Source organism: Aythya marila (assembly GCF_965140915.1).
Source record: "Aythya marila genome assembly, contig: HAP1_HAP1_SCAFFOLD_174, whole genome shotgun sequence".
NCBI classification, from domain to species: Eukaryota; Metazoa; Chordata; class Aves; order Anseriformes; family Anatidae; genus Aythya; species Aythya marila.
Genome location: NW_028136870.1, coordinates 464589 through 481642, shown reverse-complemented (window position 1 = coordinate 481642; position 17054 = coordinate 464589). Strand labels below are relative to the sequence as shown.

The window sequence follows — 17054 nt, the reverse complement described above, 5'->3', positions numbered from 1 at the left end:
CACAGTTACTCTGGCAGCCTGGTTTGCTCAGCTACAGCAGGCCCTGAGATTTCTAAGGCCTACCCTGGTTGCTTAAAGCAAGCTTAGATCGAACAATTATGCCAATTCCCAACAATTCCCCCGTTTTCTTTTAGTACAGGCAGTACTTGGTTTTACAGTAGGTGTCAAATACATAACATAACACAACTATATAACTTAATCCTAATAACACTACAATTACTGTAAGCACTTAATGGTAACACAATCTAATAGTAACACACTTAAACCTAATCACTTGATGGTGATCAAAGGGTGTCACAGCCCACGTCATTGTCAGAATGATTATCAGGAACCTCTTCATGGTCGTCTTCAGCGTGTGCAGATTCTAAAACTGCTTCAGTCCACTTTGCAGTGATCCACTGGGTACCTGTTCCCGGCACCACTTCAAAATCCCTATAACATTTTGCAAGTAACCCTTTAACCACATTTAACATAATACTATGTGTAATGATGATTGACACCACAATGAACAGAATCCTTAATCCCCCTTTGACTAATCCCAGTAACCATCTATGCATTGTTTCAAACAAATCAGTGAACCATTGATTGAAAGGATTGATACCATATTGACTCTTTCTCATGTGCTCTTTCAGGAAAGTAATGAATTTGTGAGTTGAAAAGGTCTAAACAGTACATTCCCTTAAATTTCTCCAAGTGGCTACTTCAAACAATGACTCCGTACTAGTGAAACTTGATTTTGCTCGACCGATCGCAACTCGTTCTGCTAGTTGCTTACAATTGATTCCCCGTTTTTTCTAAAAAGCGCTGTAATAAATCCATTTCTCTATGATTTTTTGCCGGCACCAATTTCCTATGCTTTTGGCTTGCACTATGGCAATATCCCAGAATCCTGCACTATGGCAATAATAACCTGTACTATGGCAATATCCCGGAATCCTGCACTATGGCAATGATAACCTGTACTAGGGCCATATTCCGGAATCCTGCACTATGGCAATAACCTGCACTAAGGCAATAACCTGCACTGTGGCAAACCTGCACTAAGGCAATAACCTGCACTATGGCAAACCTGCACTAAGGCAATAACCTGCACTGTGGCAAAAGCGCGCTCTCATTCACACAGTACACAGCACAATCACACATACAGAGCACAATCGCACACCCAGAGGCCTCTGGCACATCTCACTCTCAATCATACCACAAGAACATAATTTAGAATGATAAGCAAACAAACAAGTATTTTCTCTCATTGTGTTCCTCGTGAAATGACTTGCAACACTTTGTTTTAAAACCTTACTCTTACACAAATACTTTCAACACAAAATACCTGGACATTTAAGAATAACACACACAATTATTAACACTCCAGTTAGTATCCCTCCAGCAGCTGAAAACATACTGTTTGTCTGCAGCTTCAGGAGATCTTTGTCTGCTCCTGCGGTGAGCAGCTGAGAGTGGAGTCCCCTCCGAACAAAACGCTCAGGGTGCACCTAGGGGCGTCCACACCACAGCCGATCCCCACAGCCAAGCAGTTGTTACGTGCGGCTGCAGATGCCACTCCAGGCACTAAAATTGCCAATGCCGCTCTAGCTGCAACCCCACACAATTCAACATTATCATTGCAATCCGGTGCAAGCAATGCCCATTTATGTCTGGTGATCTCACGCAACTGTAACAAGCTAGGAGCAAATACAATGAGTTTATCTAAGTAACATGGACATCTGATAGCATTTGCAGCAATACCTTGCCAGGCCCTATCACCACAAATCAGAAAAGCATCAGGAGGTAAGGCCAAAGCTGTACAATTGTTCCAAACACTGTAGTTGTTACCGCTTGTCTCCATGCTATAAACCCCTAAACCCTGCTTAGCAGTGTCATTGTAATCACAGGTGTTATTTGTATTTCTGTACCCGTATGGCCCTTTCCAGGTTCCTGTAGCAGGATCCATCTGATAGCCATGGCTACATTCACATTTGTAGCCACCTTTCAGGTTGATACAGATTTGACTACAGCTACCAGGGTTTTGGCATTCATCAATGTCTCCACAGTTTCTCTTGTCTACAAACTCAAACCCAGCTGGACAGTCACATTCATTTATGATGCATTCCTTCAGGGGCTCATCAACCCAGTCCTTGCAGTCTCTCTGCTGGTTACACACTTTATTGATATCTATGCATTCTCCACTTCTGCACTTGAATTTGCCAGGTCCAGAGCACTGAATAACATTGTTACAGTTTGCTTCATCAGTGCCATCCAGACAGTCTCTCACACCACTGCACTGCCTACTCCCATGGACACAGTTCCCATCTTCACATCTGAAATGGTCTGGCCTGCAGGTCCGAGAAGGGCAGTTAATTTCATCACTTCCATCCTTGCAATCAGGATCTCCATCACATCACCACTTCTTGTGGATACATTCACCTGAGCCGCACTGCACCTCACTCGTAGAACACTTCACTGGAGGTGCAGGCTGGCGGCCACACTGCTCCAAAGATTCATCCGAGTGGTCGGAGCAGTCAGCATCATCAACACACACCCAGCTGATAGGGATGCAGGTAGAACTCTTGCACTGAAACTCACGAACACCACAGGTAGGAGGTGCACACTCCAGCTCATCGCTACCATCACTGCAGTCATCTTGAACATTGCAGACAAAGCTTTTGGAAATACATTGCCCACTACTGCATGTGAATTCTGCTGCACTACAAGTCACAATGCCACAATTCTCTTCATCTTCTCCACTGTCGCAGTCCTTTTCACCATCACATTTCCAGGACACTGGGATACACTGGGTTGACTGAGGACCACAGCTGATTTCATTTACCCGGCATGTTCTCATATGACACAGCTCAGCACTCTCATCAGACCCATTTTCACAGTCCGGATCCCCATCACACTGCCATCTATTTGGCACACACCGACCACTGTTGCACACAAAGTCAGATTCAGCACACGTCTTCTTCACACAAGCACTCTCATCACTGCCATCTAAGCAGTCTTCACATTTTGCTCTAGCACCGTCGGCAGCAGTGCACAGGCCGGCGAGGGTGAGCAGCAGGCAGAGTGCCCCGCAGCGCGGCAGCACCCACCGCCGCCCTGCACCTGTGTCACTTATACTGCTCCTATTACCCATGCTGTTAGTGTCAGTGGCATCCTCCTGGCACCGTTTCCGTCTTTGTCGCCCCTTACTCTCCCCCTTTTCTTTTTGCCACTGACCATTCACCACAAATGGATGAGACACATGATTACTAGTTAGGAAAGAGAGTGTAACGTCTGCTATACGGCTGCAGGCCGTGCCAGCTGCAACCCTAGAAGCTGTTTGTGAACGAGCCTGACTGACGGTGGTCATTTGGCGGTGTAATCTGCGTCTCTGCTCTCCTGCCCTGCAATAGAGCTAAATCGTCATTAATAGTCTGTAGAATGTGGCAACCCCACGGAATGTTATCCAGAAACATAGTTATAACACCGATCTGGGGACGAATAGTCTTTTTTGCATTGCAAGGTAAACCTCTTAGAAAAGGAATGCTAGAGAGAAGCAGCACAGCCGCTGCTGCCTCCATGGTTACGTCAGACAGGCTGCAGGGTCCTGATGTCCGTCCCTCTGCTCTGTGCCGACTCGCCACACGGTGAGAGTCGACTACCGTTGTCCACTGACGCCTCTGGTCTCCCGTAGCAACTCCATCTCGGATGTCCCGCATCGCACCGCGATTATTTCAATGTCCCGCGTTTTCCGCGGCTCCTTTTCCCGCGTCCCTGCGCGGTTCCGTTTCCCGCGCTTCCCCGCGGATCTTTTCCCACGCTCCCCACGGTTTCCTTTCCCCGTGTCTTACCGTGAGTCCTTTGTACAGTGTTTGCGGCTCGGTGTCTGGTCAGGTGCAGCGCCGGTCCGATGTCCGCTCCGATGTCCACTCCGATGTCCCGCGCCGCTCCGATGTCTCAGTCTCGGCGCTGTGATGTCGCGGCGCCGCTGGTCCCCGGCGGCACTGGTCCCGGCGCCGCGCCGATGTCCCGGCGCCCGGCGCCGCTGGTCCCAACGCCGCTGCTCTCCTGCTCTACCTGCGTTCGGATGTGCCGGCGCCGCTGGTGTCCCGCTGCGCTGGTGTCCCGCTGCGCTGCGATGTTCGCCCCGGAACCGCTGCGATGTCCGTGCTCGGCTGCGATGTCTGCTCCGGTGCTGCGATGTCCTGCTCCGGTGCGATGTCTGTCCCGCTGCGATGTCCTGTTCAGGCCCTGTTCAGGTCTCCCGCTGCGATGTCCTGTTCAGGTCCAGTTCAGGTCTCAGCCTGTTCGGGTGCCATTTGTTGCGAAGCACGGACGAAAGCACGACAGACACCAGCAGAGTCAGATCATGCTTCACCATTTTATTGCCCGAATAGTCCAACTTTTATAGTGAATTTTACAGGGGTGGACAGTGTTTCACACAAGATTATTGGTCAAAAGCACTCAGACAAACAGCTACAAGAAAACAACCCCACCTGCAAGAAAAGAACCCCCCTTTTGATTAGAAGTTAGGAAAACAACCCCCTTTGTGCTTAACGGCCACGTAGGCCTAGTCCTTGAGGCCAGCTGCTGATAACAATATTTTCTGAGTTCCTTAATTGGGTGATGTGGGAGTCATTGCCGTGGGAGCTTCTCACAGTTACTCTGGCAGCCTGGTTTGCTCAGCTACAGCAGGCCCTGAGATTTCTAAGGCCTACCCTGGTTGCTTAAAGCAAGCTTAGATCGAACAATTATGCCAATTCCCAACAGACCTTAAAGCAAGCTCTTTCCTTAAGGTCCCCAAATATACTTATGGTGCTTACCACAAAGTATATACCAAACACTGCCTCGCAGAAGATCACCTTCTGACTTACAGACAGTTCCAGATACAGATGGACCCCAAGGTCCCCAGATATACTTGTGGTACTAACCACAAAGTATATACCAAATACTGTCCTGCAGAAGTCACCTTCCGACTTACTGGACAGTCCCAGATGACCGGTCTACCAGAAAACCAAACCAGAATAAAGAATATACTCACTTACAATGATGGGGTCCTTGTCTGCCTCCGCAGTGATCCGGTGAGTCGAGGAGTCCCTCCGGGAAATCCCGGGGGTACCCTAGGGAGTCCTGTCCCCAGCGGGTCCTGCGGTCCGGCAGAGAGGTCGTCCCATCTGGGGTGCCAGATTGATTCAAAGATCGAAGCCGAAATTCCTTTAAGTGGTATATTCTTTATTGCAGCGCTGGATGCACGGGGGATCTCTCCACCTATCGTGCATACCCAAAGCGGAAAGCAGTCTTGAATTTATACAATCAATCTATCAATATTCTACAAGCACCTATACATATGCATTACCTATCCCCGCCTTCCCTCGCTTCTCATGCTAATTAGCCTTTTGGCACCTTGCGCCTGCGTAGAGCCTTCCAAGAATTGTGGGCAGGGGTCTTTGGGACGTGGGCAGGGGTCTTTGGGAGGAAGACCCCGAGTCTTCCTCACAGTGTACTTTTCACCTTTGGTCAGGAATCTGCTGAATTGGCATGTTTCTTAATTGCGAGAGCTGGTTGTTGCCAATTCTTCCGTTTATAATGAATTCCAATGTCCAGTTTTGAGATTTATAGTCCTTACGTTTGTTTCTCTGTCCGTCTGCCGCTTCCTTATCATGAGTTTCAGTGTCTTGTTTCGAGATATACAGTCCATGTCTGGGGATTCTCCTTGCCTCCCCAATGCCTCCCCAATACCTCCTTAATCATTTAGGGCCTGGCAAACCCAATCTTCAAAGGACCCAAACACGGGCCAGTAAAGGTGGTCTCCTCAAATCTGTTTACCACCCCAAACTTCAACACAATAATGTATCACTTTTACTTTATTCCTTTCCCGCCTAAAAGGGGAATCCTCCCAATTTTTAATCATTAATCCCGGGGTAACCTAACATCTGTCGTTACCCCGCCCATGGGACCAGAAGGCTTACTCTTCTTCTGTCCCATCTTCTGGAGCGCCTTCACACACACACACAAAAATCGCTTCCCCCTTTTCATGGCCCAGTCCCTCGCGGGATGTGGGAACCGCACTACCGAGGGGTCCACACTCGCTTTGTCCGCAATTGGACGTCTCACAACGACACGCTCCAGGATACCCAACCCCAACCGAACGGATCACCGGCCTATACTTACTCACTCCTGAGTCTTCGTTCGGTCTTCGTGCACAAAGATTACTAGGGGTTGCCGGCTTTATTTGCTTGCTGCCGAATTTAGGGTTCGTCGGTGAAGAGTTTGAATGAAAGTAATCCTAGCGAAGGCCGCTGAAATCAGCGGGGCGCCCCCTCCGAAGGTCTTTCAATCAGATTGCCTTCATCTGAGTCACGGCACCAAATTTGTTATAAGTTGCCCCCTTAATTAATTTTCAGAGAGCATTGCATTAATAATAGAAAGGAATTTATTGAGTAAGCAACAGCAAGCAAAACAGCGCTGGGCGGCCGGGGAGTCTCGGCTCCGCCAACGGCACGCACCTCACCCCCGCCAGGGTCCCTTTTTATATCTTGGTAATTCCGGGATTACGCAGCACATCCTGGTATATTCTGCGACTGCGCGCACTGTTGCTAGGGGGTCGTCTCTGTCCCTCTGGTGGTCGTGAAGATGAAGGTCGTAGTCTTCCTCAGCGTTGTGGTTCAACTTCTTTTTTTATTTGGTCATGTTGGCCCAGCGTGAGACAGGAAGGCAGGATGTTGATACACTAGGTTAGCAACTTACCAGGAGATGGTTCCATGAGCTTTGCAGCAGTGTCTTTGAACAAAAGAGGCAACTGAGATGCAGAAGGAGAGAAGGGGAGGGGCTTCTCTTTTTTGTTACATTAAGCAAAAGAATTTTCATAGTGTCTAGCCAAGTATTATACATCTCCTTACTTCAGCAGGAAGCTTTTGCAACTCCTGCTCCTCAAACGGAACTCCTTGTTTTATAATACAAAAGACAATGAACAAACATTTATTGTGTATTACATGTGTAGGCGTATTAGGAAACTTCATGCATGTGTAACCCTTTGCTGCATATAACGAAGGCAAGTTGCCGTGTTGGGGTGCGCATGCCTTTGGGAGCTATCCCAGCGCCGAAATAAACCATGTATGTATTTTATATCTCATTTGCTTTGAGCTGTAGAGTTCTTCCATGGATCACACAAGCAGAGAGCTAGGAGCAGGGCTGAGCATGATGGAGAGGCCGAGCCCTGCAGCTGCTGCTTGCAGACCGTCTCATGCTCAGGAGCACCGGGATCAGATGGGAGCACCTCACGAAGGTCCCACACCAGCACACACAGCCTGGTCAGAGAGGTGACAGATGCAGAAGGGGTTCTGAGAGCAAGCCCATTCCCCCGTATCCCAATCATGGGGAGAGGAGAGCCGCACGAAGGGAGACACAGCGCTGGGCTGGGGTATGAGCCCCCCGTCAAGCTCTTTCCCACCTGCACCTTGCCATAAGTCTTTGCAAAGACTTTGCAAGTATTTGAGTCTTTTCAAAATGAGGGGGGTGTAGCTGCTTCTCCCTCAGGCTGTGATGGCTTCTCCCATTCTCTTGCTTGTCAGAGGCATCCTGGGGTGACCTGCCCCACAGAGTACCCGTGGGATGAGCTGTAAGTGATGAGAACAGCCCCAAAGGCCTCCAGACGTGGCCCCTGTACTGTGTCTGGCTGGGATAGAGTTAATGTTCTTAATAGCAGCTTGTAAGGTGCTGTGTTTTAGAGCTGTGGCCAAAACAATGCTGGTAGTGCCCTGAAGTTGTTAGCTTTGGCTGACCAGTGTTTGCACAGCGTGGAGGCCTTCTCTATTTCTGTTACACCTATTTTTACAGCTGTTTACACTCTATTTTTCTATTACACCCGCCCCTCAAGTGAATGGCCTTGGGGTGAGCCAGAGGTTGGGAGGAGACATAACCAGGCAGAGCAACCAAACTAACCAACAAGATGTTCCATGCCATAAAACGTCAGGCTCAGCAATAAAAAGGTAAAAGAGGGGGTTCAGAGAGTTGTGACATATCCTTTCCAGGATTGGTCCCATCACAGCGGACTGGCCATTTTAGAGTAGAATTGCTAGGTCGGAAGGGATCTTCAAAGATCATCCAGTCCAACAACTTAACCGCTCCAGAGTTAACTAAAAGTTAAAGCTTATTTTTGAGGGCATCATCCAAATGCCTCTCGAACACTGACAGGCATGGGGAGCTGTCACCTCACCAGGAAGCCTGTACCAAGGTTTGCCACCCTCATGGTAAGGCAATTTTTCCTCATGTACAGTCTGAACCTCCCCTCGTGCATCTTTGTGCCATTCCCACACATCCTTTCATCATTTACCAGGGAGAAGAGATCGACACCCACCTCTGCGTTTCTCCTCCTCAGGAGGTTGTAGAAAGCAATGAGGTGGCCTCTTGGCCTTCTCTTCTCCAGCCTCGACAACCCAGGTGCCCTCAGCCTCTCCTCACAGGACAAAGCTTTCACCAGCTTTGTTGCCCTCCTCTGGATGCTTTCAAGGACGTTCATATCCCTTTTATATTGTGGAGCCCAGAAGTGCACACAACACTCAAGGTGAGGCTGCACACATAGTAAATACAGCAAGATAATTAGTTATTAACTAATTAATTAATTAAATGCAGCAAGATAATTAACAGCTGGCTTTACTGGGTTGAATGCACTCCAGAGCTACGTAAGGGGCAAGGAAGGGGGGTGCTGGGGACACTGGCGTGGCCTGACAAGGGAGGTCCTGGGGTCTGGGGGCCCTCCTGTGCTGAGTTTTCGCCTCCTTCCCAGCCACACAGTTTGGGCAGGTCCTTGTGCACCTGGACCCTCTTCTCACACAGCAGGATTTAGCTGGTGTTCTCAAGGACAATACCGTGCTGCTGGCAGAGGCGAGTCTCAGCAGCATGTGCTGGGGTGGGAGGGGTCCCCATCCTGTCCCCCCTGCTCACTCCCTTCCCCACTGACCCCCCTGCAGGTCCAGAAGACGATGAAGGAAAACCTGGCCATTGCAGAGGACAACCTTGCTGACATAGAAGCCCGCATCAAGCGGCTGCAAAAGTGAGAGCACCCTGGAGCACCTCCCTGAGCATCTGCATCCCCCCCCAGCGTCATGGTCCCCTGGGAATCTCTCCCTCTGCCTGCAAGTAGCTGTCCCTGTTTGTGTGTACCTGGCCGTGCTCCCCTGCACAGAACGGGGCTGTGGAGGGGCCCTTCCCCGCCCTCCATTAGCACCCAGGGGTGGGTCACTGCCCACTGCCCCCCATACCTGTGGTCACGCTGAGGTCTGTTTGATGCCCTCTGCTAGCCCCACACACTGGTAAGCTGCCAAGCAGACATTCAGCAGGCGTATTTGGCTTTGCTCCATCACTGTTTTCAGCAACAAATATATTGCTGCTTCTCTCTTACAAGGGAAGTGCATGATTCCTTTTGCAACACAGGGAGAAGCACAGATTTCTGAGCTGGGATTCTTCTTCTTGTTTCATATTGCTCACTGTGGGGTGCATCAAACACCCAGCAGGCCACCAACTGCTCGGCAGCATCATGCAGTCAGCACCGGCCATGCAGAATGTCTGCCCTGCCCTTCCCCGCTAATAAAAGACTGCGGATTATTGGTAGGGTTATTGATAAAGGGCTGTGGTTTATTGGTAGGGTTAGAAGAGAAAGGGTCGTGGTGGATGGCTTCCAAGGGCAGATGCCAGCCCTGGAGGAAGGACCCAGTGGAGGATGTCCCTCTTCAGCAGGACCAGGATGAGGAAGGCGAGCTGCAGGCCGGCAAAGGACACCAGAAATCTCCTGCAGAACAGAAGAAGGTTCAGACAGAGCCAGCGATAAATTTGTCCCAGCTCTTCCCAGCCATCCTCTTTAAGCGCTGCCATGGGACCCTGTGCCGTGCTGGGAGCAACAGATACTGCTCAGGAGTGGGGTGAGGAACCTGCCTATCCCTCTTGGCTCTGTGGTACTTTGAGGGCCAGGGGAGGCTGAAATCCACACCCCGCCTGCTTCCCCAACCCAGGAAACAAAGAAATGCTGAAGCAGTTCATCCTGGAGAAGTCAAAAGCTGCCTAACGCCTTGGGAGCCACGACCTCCGAGAGCAACTCACCGCAGCCAAGTAGTGATTCTGTGCCTCCTTGATGCCAACTGTTCATCCTACAGGACAAGGCAAAGCAGGGCCACGTGTTGGGGCACGCAAAACAGGGAAGGCATTGGGGGCGCTCAGACCCCCTCCCTCGTTCCCACTGAGGTGAATGGCCCCATGTCCTCTGGGGCCGAGTCCAGACCGCCCCCCCCCAGCCCCACAGCAGGGGTATCTCTCCTACCAGCTGCGCAGCCACGATCTCCTGCGTCGAAGTCTTGGGCAGCTTGGCCGCCTGCATCCTCTTCCCCCTGTTACAGACACCACAGAGTTTCTGGGCTGCGAGAAGAGACCTCGGCCAGCATTAGGACTTCCCCCTTGACTGAGGTGGCCAGGAGGGGCTCAGGGTGCTGCCCAGCCTCTGCTGGAGCAGGGACGAGGCATCTCATCGTCCCAGCACCGCATAAACCTACACTCCCTCCCTGCATCCTCTGCCTCCTCCCTGCCCCAGGCCTTGGGGGTGGGGGGGTCTCTGACAAGAGGCTGGGAGCTGCTCACAGTCGTGCAGCATTGCTAAAAGGAGTCGAGAGTTGCTCAGAGATGCTTGGAGCTGCTTAGGAGAAGGCAAAAGGCTCCCCAGAGCAGCTGTGAGGAGCTGAAAGGAGCCCCCAAACTGTGACACAGGTGCCTGGATGCTGTGCAGATCCTCCCCGCTGTCTACCCCTGGTCGGGGTCAGGGCCCTGTCCCCACTCACGTGGCAATTTGTGTTTCAAGAACCTCCTTTCTCTCCCGGAGGTGCTTAATCTCCTCCCTCAGCGCCTGGAGAAACAAAGGACCAGGTTGTGAGTCCACCCTACACCTGCTTGGAGGGGGCTTCCTCCCCGACAAACACGTTGATCTCCCCTCCCTCCTGCCCTCAGGACCTTGTTGATCCCGGCGCTTTCAGCAACAGCCTTTTCCAGCTCTGCACGCCTCCGTTCGCACTGCAAAGCAACCGGGACACATGGCATGGAGTCACGGTGGGAAAGGGAATCCCCAGCCTATCCCCAGGGCTCTGCAAGGCCAGGCCAGAACCAGGGCGGCAAGCGCTAAGGCGTTCTGGGGATCGCAGCACTCCCCAGCAGCTCTGCCGTGCCCCTGTTGGATTTCTGCCGTTGGGTTACAGACCTTGAAGAACTCCTCCAGCGCCGCTTCCAAACCAGCCCTTGCCTGACGGAGCTGTGCCAACACCTCTGCCATGTTCTGGCCGCACTCCTGCGCACGCTCCAGGGACCCCTTCACACCCTCTGCCTCCATGGCTTCACCTGCACGTCACAAGCCAGCACAGCGTGAGGAGCATGGCCATGGGCTCAGACTGCAGCACCAGCAGCTCCCTATCCTTCGAGTCCTGCATCTCCGTCAGCTCTTAATTGCGGGCCTACATGTGCTCCAAGACCCCTTCATGACCCCCCCCCAGTGCCTGCACCTGCACAGCGTGCACAGGGCTGCTCGACCCGTGGGCCTCCGTGAGGCCACCTCCAGTGTCAGCATCCCACCCTGTGACGTTACCAGTGCCCACAGCCCCTGGGACCCCTTTCCTTTGCCCCCCTGCCAGCCTCAGCTGCCCCACACAGCTCTCCCTCGTGGCCCCAAGACAGCTGGGGGGGCTCCTGCCCGCCCCTCACTGCTTGCAGCCTCACACACAGCCCTGTTCACCCCCTCGCCTGCCTGCGGGCTGTACGGGCTCCGGGGAGGTCACTCTGCCCTCACCCTCTTCTCCCAGTTTGGTGGCCTCACCCTGCGTGGCAGCCCTGGTGTGGCTTGTCAGAAGCACCCCCAAAAGCCAGACACAGCAGATAACCTCAGCAAGCAGCCCTCCCTATACTCTCTGAGGCAGCCGTATCACAATGACACACCATGGTGACACAATGGTGACATAGCCACTGCTGCCCACTGGGACATGGCTGGCACTGAGACCATGGGGGACAATGGGACATGGCGGTCACAGAGATCACGGGGGACAGTGCAAGTGCTTTGCACAAGTCCATGAAGATGATGTCCGTTGCTCTTTCCCCACCCACCAAAGCTGTAACCCCATCATAGAAGGCCACCAGATTTGTCAGGCACGATCTGCCCCGAGTGAAGCCATGTTGTCTGTCACCAACCACCCCCTTATTTCCTATGGCCCTTAGCAACAGCTTCTCAGGTATGACGGCCAGCGGGTGGTGAAGGCTCTGCAGCCCCACAAAGGGAGGAAGGCCGTGGGGGGAGCTTTGTTCCCCTTTAACAGGGAGGAGGACAACTCCTCCGTTGACACTCGTGTGTGCCCCCACTCCTATATGACCTCATTTCCCCTCACCAGTTCCACTCCTATGTCCATTATATAATACACAATAAATGTTTGTTCATTGCCTTTTGTATTATAAAATGAGGAGTTCCGTTTGAGGAGCAGGAGTTGCAAAAGCTTCCTGCTGAAGTAAGGAGATGTATAATACTTGGCTAGACACTATGAAAATTCTTTTGCTTAATGTAACAAAAAAGAGAAGCCCCTCCCCTTCTCTCCTTCTGCATCTCAGTTGCCTCTTTTGTTCAAAGACACTGCTGCAAAGCTCATGGAACCATCTCCTGGTAAGTTGCTAACCTAGTGTATCAACATCCTGCCTTCCTGTCTCACGCTGGGCCAACATGACCAAATAAAAAAAGAAGTTGAACCACAACGCTGAGGAAGACTACGACCTTCATCTTCACGACCACCAGAGGGACAGAGACGACCCCCTAGCAACAGTGCGCGCAGTCGCAGAATATACCAGGATGTGCTGCGTAATCCCGGAATTACCAAGATATAAAAAGGGACCCTGGCGGGGGTGAGGTGCGCGCCGTTGGCGGAGCCGAGACTCCCCGGCCGCCCAGCGCTGTTTTGCTTGCTGTTGCTTACTCAATAAATTCCTTTCTATTATTAATGCAATGCTCTCTGAAAATTAATTAAGGGGGCAACTTATAACAAATTATACCCCCACTGTCACTCACATGTGCCCCCCAACATGCAGCCCCATGTCCTCCACCCTGAGCTGCTCCCCCTGCATCTCCCCCCAGACTTTGCAGAATCACACAGTTGTAGGGGTTGGAAGGGACCTCGAGAGCTCATCGGGACCAACCCCCCTGCCAAAGCAGCTCCCTACAGCAGGCTGCCCACGTAGGCCTCCAGACGGGCCTTGAATATCTCCAGAGAAGGAGACCCCACAGCCTCCCTGGGCAGCCTGTCCCAGCGCTCCGGCACCCTCTCTGTGAAGAATTTCTTTCGCCTGTTGGTGCGGAACTGCCTGGGCTCCATTTTGTGGCCGTTGCCTCTTGTCCTGTCCCCACAGGCCTCTGAGAAGAGGTTGGCCAAATCCCTGTCTCCCACGCTTCACATATTTAAGCACATTGATGAGATCCCCCCTCAGTCTTCTCTTCCCAAGGCTGAACAGCCCCAGGTCTCTCAGCCTCTCCTCCTAGGGAAGATGCTCCAGGCCCCGTATCACCTTCGTGGGCTCCGCTGGACCCTTCCCAGGAGATCCCGGTCTCTTTTGTACCGGGGAGCCCAGAGCTGGACCCAGGACTCACGAACTGCATTCAGTCCTCAGCACGGGATACACTACAGTTCTCCCTGACTGTGTGCTCCAGGTGCCCCCAGCCCCATGTGTCCCCTTAGCTCTGTGTTGTTCCCCCCCAGCACCCCCCACATCATGCCCCCAGCACAGAACCTTCCAGAGCGGCCCTGCACACCCAGCCCTGCCCTGCCTCAGCTCTTCCTTGCACCTCAGGGTGATGAAGGCTCTGCACCCCCACGAAGGGAGGAAGGCTTGTAGCTCCCGGGCCTTCCTCTTTCCCTTTTTCAAAACTGGGGCTAGATTTTCCCTCCTGCAGTCAGTGGGAACTCCTTAAACGCACTTCCACAACTTCTCAGGTATGAGGGACAGTGGCTTAGCAAGTCCACCGGTTCCCTCAGGACCCGTGGATGTACGTTGAAGACATCATCGTGTGGGGCAACCCAGGAGAGGATGCTTTTGAGATAGGTGTTGATTCAAAGATCGAAGCCGAAATTCCTTTAAGTGGTATATTCTTTATTGCAGCGCTGGATGCACGGGGGATCTCTCCACCTATCGTGCATACCCAAAGCGGAAAGCAGTCTTGAATTTATACAATCAATCTATCAATATTCTACAAGCACCTATACATATTCATTACCTATCCCCGCCTTCCCTCGCTTCTCATGCTAATTAGCCTTTTGGCACCTTGCGCCTGCGTAGAGCCTTCCAAGAATTGTGGGCAGGGGTCTTTGGGACGTGGGCAGGGGTCTTTGGGAGGAAGACCCCGAGTCTTCCTCACAGTGTACTTTTCACCTTTGGTCAGGAATCTGCTGAATTGGCATGTTTCTTAATTGCAAGAGCTGGTTGTTGCTAATTCTTCCGTTTGTTGTATCTTTATAATGAATTCCAATGTCCAGTTTCGAGATTTATAGTCCTTACGTTTGTTTCTCTGTCCGTCTGCCGCTTCCTTATCATGAGTTCCAGTGTCTTGTTTCGAGATATACAGTCCATGTCTGGGGATTCTCCTTGCCTCCCCAATGCCTCCCCAATGCCTCCCCAATACCTCCTTAATCAATCCCCCCTTTTCTTTTCCCATGCAAATTCTTTTGCATCAGATACTTTCATTATTTACAGTAACACAACAAAGCAGGCATCTAAACAACATGCACACAAATATTCCTAATACTACTAATGCGATTAGAGCAATGAACACTTCTTTCAACCATTGAAAATTGGGCAACCAGGAGGTTAACTTATTCCATATTTCACTAAAACTCCACGAAAGATCATCTTTACTGATATCATGTAGGATCCTTGTCTGCTTCCATATTTCTTCCAGGTCGGTAGAGATCCTTCCACTCTGATCTACATACACACAACAACTTGTGTTTATTACTGTACAGACTCCCCCTTGAGCGGCCAGTAACAAGTCTAGGGCCATCCGATTTTGTAATACTACCTGTGATAAACTAGATATCTCTTCTTGTTGAGCCTTTATAGCATCCAGAGTTTTGTTTTCTAACTTCTCTATAATTGCAGAAATATTAACTATTGCCTTTTCCAATTCACTCACTCCTAACCATGTGATAAACCATCACACAAAACTATGAAAAGGGGTGTGTCTCTCTACCATTGTATTGTTAATTTTTCATCTGATTCTCCGGATATGATTTCTCAAGTAACCTCGAGGCACTACATCATGTACTGTCATATTGGGGACTACCGCTCCAAGAGTGCAAGTTTCCTTCCAATTCTCAGGCAAGACCTTACGGGCTGTATCGTTGCATAGCCAATACCACCCTTTTCCTTCTGGAACTGTCCAGCTGGTTGAATTTGCCCAGCCGCTAGTCGTACTAATATCAATTGTTCGATTACAAGATGTCTGATTTCCCACATAAGTAGTATCCGTATTTATACAATCCTGTTTCCCCATACCCCTAGGTGGGTTACACCTTTGTACACATACATAGTAAGATTCCAACAGCACAAAGCTACTAACTTCTAGTTCCAAAACTTCTTAATATTTTCGACCCCAAGATGTGTTTTCCCACAAATTAGTCCAAGATAAGTTTGCAGGCGAGGGAATCCCGATTAACGATACACCCTTATTCCCATGCTGTGGCAGATGGGTGCATACCCAACAGTTCGTCTTATTAGTTACTTGAGAAATTGTTTGTATTAAGGTCAGGTGTAAGTTCTCATCCCAAGTTGCCCACCCCGAATCCGAGAACCGCACCCCTGCAATCATTAGGATCTGGAAAACCGTAATTTTGTTGGTCCAATTGGAGTGGTGGTCTATATCCTCGCCGGGACCTTCTTCACCCTTGAATTGTGGATCCAAGCTGCTTGCTTCTTAATCTTAATGGCGGTGTGTGTTGTCAGAAATACTTGGTATGGTCCCATCCACTTTCCTTCCATTTTTCCTGTAGGGGTTGTCCTGAAAAAGTCTTTATATATATATATAATTCCCGAGCTTAAAGGGGTGGATTGGTTGATCCAACCCTCTAGCCCTGGTCCCTAAAACAAATTTATGTACTTTATTTAATTGTTTCTGAAGTTCAGTTATATAAGCATATAAATATTCTGATCCTAACTGCGTTAGGTCCTCTCCACTAAATAGAAATTGCTATGGCCTTCCATATAAGATTTTGAAGGGACTCAAATTCCCTTTTATTCTAGGTTTACAAATTAGCTTCTTATCCAATTTTAGCTATTTATTGTTTAATTAAATGGTTCATTTTTTCTACCTGTCCACTTGACTGTGGTCTATAAGGGGTATGCAGTTGCCAATCTATCTTTAGAATCTTACTTATCTGTTGTACCACTTGTGCACAAAAATGTGAAACTCTATCAGAAGACATTGCTACTAGAATCCCAAAGCATGGTATTATTTCATTTAACAAGACTTTAACCACTTCTCTTGCTTTGTTTGTTCGACAGGGAAAGGCTTCAGGCCTTCCTGAAAACGTGTCAGTCAGAACCAGTAATAATGATATCCCCCTTTTCTAGGGAGTTCTGAAAAATCAATTTGCCACTGTTGCCCCGAATAATTTCCTTTACCGATTATTCCAAACTTTATTCTATTCTTGGTATTGGGGTTATTGTATAAACAAATGCTACATTGTTGAGTTACTTGTTTTATCATATCGTCCCACTAATGTCTGACGCAGGCTCTTATGCAGTGTGCCAGCTCCCCAATACGTTTTATTGTGTTCTGTAAGAACTATGGGCCATGTCAAACTAGAGGGTATTACTATGTGGTTATCTTTTAAATATACTCATCCATCTGGTTTCATTTTACCTTTCAAATCTTCAATTAATTTGAAGTCTTCTTTTGTATAATTTGGATATAGTTTGGATTTTACCGTCTGGTATCAAAGACAATGCCTTCACCTCAGTTATTTCAGCTGCCTGCTTAGCCTCTGCCAATCGATTTCCAATTTCAAAATCGGTGTTCC

General features: G+C 50.1%; 1 pseudogene across 1 annotated transcript; it reads right to left on the bottom strand.

Annotated features, from left to right (window-relative positions):
• Positions 1–868: 868 nt before the first annotated feature.
• Positions 869–3133, bottom strand: LOC309891397 (very low-density lipoprotein receptor-like; annotated as a pseudogene). Its single transcript has 2 exons — positions 1911–3133; positions 869–941 (listed from the first exon to the last, which is right to left on the bottom strand). The product of its transcript is annotated as a very low-density lipoprotein receptor-like (transcript).
• Between the last annotated feature and the right edge of the window lie 13921 nt (positions 3134–17054).